Source organism: Acinonyx jubatus, chromosome A3, assembly GCF_027475565.1.
Source record: "Acinonyx jubatus isolate Ajub_Pintada_27869175 chromosome A3, VMU_Ajub_asm_v1.0, whole genome shotgun sequence".
Lineage (NCBI taxonomy): Eukaryota > Metazoa > Chordata > Mammalia > Carnivora > Felidae > Acinonyx > Acinonyx jubatus.
The window spans coordinates 102,914,987-102,922,806 of record NC_069388.1 but is presented as its reverse complement, the minus strand read 5'-3'; positions in this window follow the sequence as shown (position 1 = coordinate 102,922,806).

The window sequence follows — 7,820 nt, the reverse complement described above, 5'->3', positions numbered from 1 at the left end:
GGCTCTGAGCTGTCAGCACAGAGCCTGACACGGGGCTCGAACCCACAGACCTAAGCCAAAGTTGGACGCTCAACCAACTGAGCCACCCAGGTGCCCCAGAATTTTTTCATTTTCTGTAAACATATCCTAAAGATCATCCCAGGAAGCCTTGCCTGTGGGTTGAGAGAGAGAGAGAGAGAGAGAGAAGAGGCAATGCGACTGGAATTGGTGTGAAAATAATCTGAGTCACCTGCGCATTCAACTTAGTTGTATCTTCCACACCTGCCTGAGCTCGGACTCTTAGCTACCATTTCCATTTGACGACAGACTGATGCTGCACATGCCCAACCTTATAACTGAGGGATCCTACAACACCCAGATTTTTTGGGCAGCTCAGACTGCATGGCCACCTAATATCCCATGGTGGGATATAAAACCAACAGCAAGCCAGAACCGTTTTTCAAAGTCAGAGTAGATATTTGAGAAGAGGGTATAGACATGCTCTACAGTCCTAGAACCTGAACTGTGATGATTCTCTTATCAGTGCTTTCCAGAAGCTCCATATAGTGTCCCTATCTGCCATAAGTTTCAATTATCAGATGACTCCTACCCCAGCCACTGTCTAATTGCAAGTGCATGAGAGACCATGAACGAGCATCACTCTGAGATGTAATAATAATCAATGACTGCTATGCTGTCGTAGTTGACCCCAACAGCATCCTCTCTGGTTTCCCTGCATCTTCTCTGGCCCCTCCAATTTGGAGTCCATGTTTCAGCCAGAGGGGCATTTTCAGAACAATGATTTGACAATAATACACTCATCAGTGCCTTCCTGCTGCCCTCAGGCTGAGGCCCAAGCCTTCAGAGGACCTCCCCATTTCACCTCCATCTGCGCTCAGGATTCTGGGCTCCAAGTCCCATCTCTCTAGCCCAGTTCTGGGCAGTGCTGTCTCCCTCCTGTGCCACAACCTTTTACCTGGCTCCCTCCCACTCATGCTTCAGGTTTAGCTCAAATGCCACTTCCCTCAGGAAGCCTCCTGAGGTCACGTGGCCTGTCCAAAGGTTCTCAGACCTCACCTTTGTGGCTGTGGCACTGGTTGTAAATTTACACCCTTTTGAGTGATTTATCTTTTCAGTGAAGACTTTATCAATGTCTTGTCTTCAAGAAATTTTAGGCTCCACCAGGGAGAGGTCTGCAAATATTCTGTGATTTTATCCTCAGACTCCCCCAGAGTGCTGGGCGTACAAAGGTTGTTGTTGTTGTTGTTGTTGTTTTCCAATGAATGAATGAATGAATAGTGAAGTAATGGGCTGGGATGGATGGGGGCTGGAGAGTCTCGATGCCTGTCCCACAGACACAGGGGATATGGCCTGGGTTGGGGAGGACACAAGTCAGAGGCCAGGGCCACCTCCCTTTGGGCTCCATTCGTTCTGCCCAGGACAATGTTCCACTCAGGGCTGGGGAAGTTCGTCAACAAAGCAGGGAACTTGAGGATTTCACAATACTGGTTGGGCTGGCAGTTGGCTGTGGGGGACTGACTGATGGCCTGCTCTTTGGGGCTTTATTTTTAGTTTCTGGATGTTTTACTGTATTTGGTAATTTTTCAAAACTGGGAAAAACCATTGCCTGGCTTCATTTGCTGTGCTCTTGGGTCAGGACACAACCAGAATTGCTCAGGAAAGTAGAAAAAAGAGGGGCTGAGCTGGGGGTGAGTGCTCAGACTGTGCTCTACAGTGCAGGCCAGAGGAGATGTCTCAAGAGATGTTTCAAAAAAGACCCTGACCCTGGTGCTGCGGAAAAGCGGGTCCCATGACCCATTAGGCTCAGGGCCCTGACACCTGGCCCCACCCTGGGCTGTCTGCCACGGCCTCCTTCCCTATAACCTTCGGTTCAGCAGCATTACTGACCACTCCCTTCCCAATGTGCCAGCCACAGTGCCAGTCCTGGCCCCAGGAGGGACCACCATGGCTCCCACTTGCAAGACGCCCACAATCTGGCAGAAGAGACAGCACTGGGCACTCTGGCCCCTAACCCCACCCCTCTCCCCCCGCTTCCTTCAGGACCCGCTGGAGTCTGGAGCGCATGTTCACCACCTCACAGCTGAGCCTGACATGCGGGGCCACAGCAGTTGAAAATTTTTCAGGAAAAGTACCAGTCAACCCAGGTCTAACTGGCTTATGGCGGTGGGGGTGGAGAGGGGAATCCTATTAACCAGTGGCTCATAAGTGAAGAGTCCAGAGAGTGGGAAGGGGCTTGCTTAAGGTGCAGTTTGATTTTGAGCTCAAGAGCTTCCCCTCCCCCACTTGCCTTCCGGGACCTTGCTTTCTCTCTCTCCATCCTTCAGTCAGGCCATCTTCTGCATCGGCTTCATTCCCGCGGCTCCCTGCAGGTACGAAGCTGCAGCAACAACTCCAGGACTCACGACCCAGTGTCTGAGAGTAGGGCAGCAGCGCCTTTTCCCAGCATGCCCAGCATATGTCTCCCTGGGCCTCATTGGCTGTAATCGGGTCAGGTGCCCGCCCCCCAACCAATCACTGACGGGGAAAGGCTGTTGCCGCGATTAGCTTCGTCTGGCCTTGGAGGTAGTGTGGCCGCCAGGGCTTCACCAATGGAGCGTGGAGGAGGGCTCCGCAGGCGAGATTGGGAGGCTACTGCCAGGAACAGGGGGAGGATGCGGGGAAGCGGAAGACTGGTGTCTTTCGTTCCCGTGGTGCCCAGGGACCTCAGTGAGAGCGAAGTTCCTGACAGCCGTTTGTTGCCAAGCGAATGGAGGGGCCATCTCAGGCAAAGGGATGGGGTAGACTTAGATACTGCATTTAAAGGAAGGTTCGGTAATGTTCAAAGCCAGCTAAGAGACCTGAACAGAGGGAGCCCTGCGTCCAGATCGAGGTGTGAAAGCAAAGATATATGAGTTAGAGGGAAGCTGGGGTTTCCTAGTGGAATAGACAAAACAAAAAAGTACACAGCAGTTGTTAGGGAGCCCTGTTCTAAGACTGATGGCCCTCAGCAGTCGGGACAGATGTCGGAGGGAAGTTTGTGGGTTGGACTCTTGTTACACTGTCCCTTCTCTGGGACCTCTCAGCTCTGGCCAGGGTCTAATTAAACCTGTATCTTCCCCTTCAAGAGGGGTGTGGTGGGTACAATGGATAGAGTGTTTCTTACAGATCCCTCATCTTGGCCCTGCTTAGGGAAAGGTTTAGTCTGGGCCACATTGTCTCTGGTTCTGGCCTAGGCACCATTCCCTGTGCAGACAGGCACCATTCCCTGTGCAGACTGACCCTACCTATACCCCGCCCTCTTCTCTAATCTCTGAACCCTGCAGACCTCACTATGCAGGCAGCTAGATTCTGCACATTCTCTTTATAACAAGCTAGTTCAGACAAAGTCCATGTGATTAGAGCTGGCTCCTGTGAAACCACAGATGGCTTGCCTCTGGTATTCCCCTAGCCTGAAGGGCTAGGGTTCATGTGAGTGGGTGAGGGGGGCAGGGAGAGAGGGCTTAGTACCGGCTTTGGGCCGGCAACAGTGTCCATGGCCTTGGAAGCTTGTCTGGGATGCAGAAGGTTAATGGACCAATGAAAAGAACAAGGAACCATGTCCAGGATGACAGAACCTGGCTCGAGGAGAGCCTCACAACTAGCTCTCAAAGCCTTACTGACTGCAGCACAGCTCCCCTCTGGAATGTGTCAGGGGAAGGCAGGACGGACAAGGGAAAAAAGGCTCCCAGCCACTCTAAAATAGACATCGCAAATACTTATACTGAGGCGGGCCCCTCAGTTCCTCACTTTGAGCCTGCTTCCTCTTGTTTTACTCACAGTTCTGTGGGACGTCCAGGTCCTCTGGCAGTCTTTCCCAATGAGCTTTGTCCCCCACCCTGGCATGTGCCTCGTGGTAACTTCTGTCATGGTCCGAATCACTCCCGTGGACATTTTGCCTTCTGGGTCCCCGGACTTGAATTTCCCAAAGGCAGAGACAGTGGTTTATCCCCGTGGTCTCACATTGCAGCCCACACATAGTGTATGAGAAGGTATCTAATAAAGGTAGAATGATGCCTCCCTTAGCGTAGACCCAGGAATTTGGAACTTGGCAGGGGCAGGGACAAGGATGAGTGGAGTGTCACTGCCTGGCGTGGAGGAGGAGGCAGAAAACCACCCCGAGTAGACACATAATGATTAGAAGCTCATGAACAGACCGCCTGTGACCTTGGCTGTTGCTGAGGCTCCAGGGCACCGAGCAAAGGTTAGAGACCGGAGAGTGCTGAGAGATTGCAAAAAAAATCTCTGTCCCCACAAATGTTTTACGGGACGGTGTGGTTGTTTCAAAGTTTGGTTCTGTCGGGATCACACCCTCAGCTGTTTGACGTGTGCTCTACACACGACTCTTTCCCGTAGGGTCTCTGACAGCCCAGATGTTTCTGCGACAAACTACTGTCTCCTGTCTGGCTTTTTAGACCCTGTAGGGTGTCCTTGAGGTTTTCAAGCTTTCTTCAGGATTTTCAAAAGCCTAGTGGGTAAGCCTAAGTGGGGAATCCAAACGTTAACTTACTTGCCATGGGCTGGAATGAAATCTGCTCAGTGAGGTAACAGTTACGCAATCTGATGAGTGCTTATGTGTGTCCTTAGTTAATCAAATAGGGACTGACAAGTGTATCTTCTCTCCCAGCACCCAGCTTGGTAGACTTTTGTGGAACTGTTACTTGATCAATTGAGTTTTCTGGGGGGAAACTATGTGCAGAATGAGGCAGAAATACGAAAATGTCTTTGGGCTGTGAAAAGAAATGACTCCGGAGCCTGTGGAGGGCGGGAAATCTGTGAGGAGGCCCGGTTGCAGCGCAGTCGCCCCCTGGTGGTCAACGGGGGAGCACAGTACTTGTAACCACAAGCAAACGGTGTCTCCAATGAAACCTCCATGTGGGGAGGAAAAGAGAAGCCATTCATCTTCTAAATCGTAGACTGGCCATTGCTTTGGAAAGTCTGGAGCAGAACACGATAGGGAAGGGTACGGGCACCTTACCCAATGTCTCTGGGCCTCACTTTTCCTATTCCTTGCAGTAAAGTCACCAAAGAAGAAGCCTCTTGGATAGGCCGTGTGAGGGAATGAGACAAGCCAGGCCACAGGAACTTCTGCACTTGCTCTGGGCCATGTCTCGTGTCTGGGGCCATGTATCATGTCTCTCGAGAGGAAGAGAGAGAGAGAGAGGAGAGGGAGAGGAAGAGCGAGCGAGATCGGTCAACCTGGCCACGAAGTGAGTGGTGGCAGAAGGGTGGGGCATGTGGACTATGGGTTACCCAATATGGCCTCACTGGTACAGATTGCTCCCTGTTAGCCAACTGGTCCCCAAATAGGCTTTGGGGTTTCCAGGGAAACTGGGAACCATAACAGATTGATTTATTTCCAATTAATTCCAATACCTGGAAACTCCTTTTGAAACATCTGTCCTTTCTCTGGTGACTTACTGGTATGAGTCACCCTTATATAGAAGGGGAAAAAAATACATGAAAACTTCTGTGGGGTAAGAAGAAAAGATGTGCATATTTATCAAGAGGCTAGTAAATATTGATATTTAATCATTGTAACAATTCCATCAGAGGATTGTTTTTCTGTTCATTTACAGCGTGGAAACGGAGGATCAGCAAGGTAAACTGATGTGCTTGGAATGAAACAGAAAGTTCCGGAACTGAAGCATGGGCCCTGTGCCCTAAATGTCACAGGGCCTTAGAGGTATCTTCTCTATCTTGGGGCAGGGTAGAGGGGAGGAGGAGATTTAGATAAGAAGCCTCCCTCAATCCCTACCACCCCCTCCACCTTGGGCAGCCCTTCTAGTCCAGACTTCTGACTACTGGGTGGCCAGTCACTTCATCCTGGCCCACACAGCTGACTGGACCAGCCCTGACACCTTTCCCAGGGCAGCTAATCCATAAGCTGCTGATGGCTTAGTATGTGAAAGGCCACATCCTGCAGGAAGGGTGGTCTTCAGACCAATTGGTACCCCTGGGGCCCGTGAGAGTGTGGGGAAAGAGGCTTGGTAGCAGAAGGACACTGCACGCACCAGGGAAGTTTCACAGAGGCAGTGCCCGGAACAGGGAACCGGGCTGAATATTTACTGCTGTCTGTGTTCTTCATGCTTTCGTACCGCGGACTTTGTAGCTGGGGGAGATGAAGTAAGTCTCTCAGGATTTTCTCAAGTGTCTGTTGATGGCAAAGTTGTGTTTGTCTGAAAACATTTTTATGTTGCCCAGTCTAAAATTCCAGGTGGGCAGTTATTTTGAACACATTGAAGATATTCCACTGTCTTTTAGCATCATCGTTACCGATGAGATGTCATTTGTCAGTCTGTCGCTCTTTCCTGTCTGTCTGGCTCGGTGATCTTTGTCTTTGGTGTTCTGCAGTTTCACTATCATATGTCTTAGGTGACAGTTTCCTTCATTTAGCCTGCTTGGGACTTGTTTGAATTTCTTAAATCAGTGTATTTGTTTCTGTAATGGTTAATCTTCTGTGTCAACTCGGCTAAGCTATGGGGCCTAACGCTAATCTAAATGTCTCTGTGAAGGTATCTTGTGATGTGCTCGCTATTTACAATCAGAAGACTTTAAGTAAAGCAGGTTACCCACCAGAATGTGGGTGGGCCTATTCAGTCAGTTGAAGGCGTTAGGAGCCAAAACTTAGGTTTCCTGGAAGAAGAAGGAATCTACCTCAAGACTACCACAGAAATTTTGCCCCAGGTTCTGCCCTGCTGCCCTGCCCTATGAATCTTGGACTCAAGATTGCAAACTCTGGACTTCAATTCTTGCCTGAGTTTCCAGCCTGCCACCCTGCCCTGCATATTTCAGACTTGCCAGTCCTCATGGTCGTGTGAGCCAATCCTCTTCCACCAGAAGAACCATGACTAAAATAGTGTTGGTCAAGTCTAGAACTTCCTGGCTGTTTCCATTTTTTTTTCTTTAGGGACCCCATTGAGATTTAAGGTTTATTTTCTCACTCTATTTTCTGCTTATTTACCTGTATCATAGTTTCTATTTTTTTGTTTCTCTGAGTTACAATTTGAATAATTTCTTTAGATTTAGAATTCCAAGTCACTGATTCTTTTGTCAGCTGGGTCTGATTTACTGTTAAACCCATTCCTTGAGTTTTAAATGTGACATATATATGTTTTTTTTTTCCAGAAGTTTTACTTCTTTTTTCACATATGCTTAGGCATTCAGTATAGTGTATTTTCTATATGCCTTTTCAAGTATGCCTTTTATTTCTTAAAAAAAATTTTTTTTAATGTTTATTTATTTTTGAGAGACAGAGAAACAGAACATGAGCGTGGAAGGAGCAGAGAAAAGGAGACACAGAATCGAAAGCAGGCTCCAGGCTCTGAGCTATCAGCACAGAGCCCGACATGGGGCTTGAACTCATAAGCCATGAGATACTGACCTGAGCCGAAGTCAGAGGCTTAACTGACTGAGCCACCAGGTGCCCCTGCTTTTTATTTCTATAAACATATTAAATAGAGTCATTTTATAGTTGTGTCTGGTAATTCCATTATCTGAAGCCCTCTGGGTCTGTTGATGCAACCTGTTGTTTCTGCTAAATATCAATTACGGTGCCTTGTTTCTTTGAATACTTAGTCATTGTTGACTGAAATCTGTTCATTTTCCTTAACTGTACAAGGATCACTACAAATTAAATTCCCAATCATATTTTCTGTGTGAATTTGGGCTGCAAATTCACATGGGGTTTAGCTCATGATTCCTAATTTTAGGGGTGAATTTTCCTACTGTTTTATCGAGGGCTTGAGGTAGTCAACTTTTCTTGCAGTCTCCTGGGAGAATGTGGGAACGGCTGGGTTTTCTTC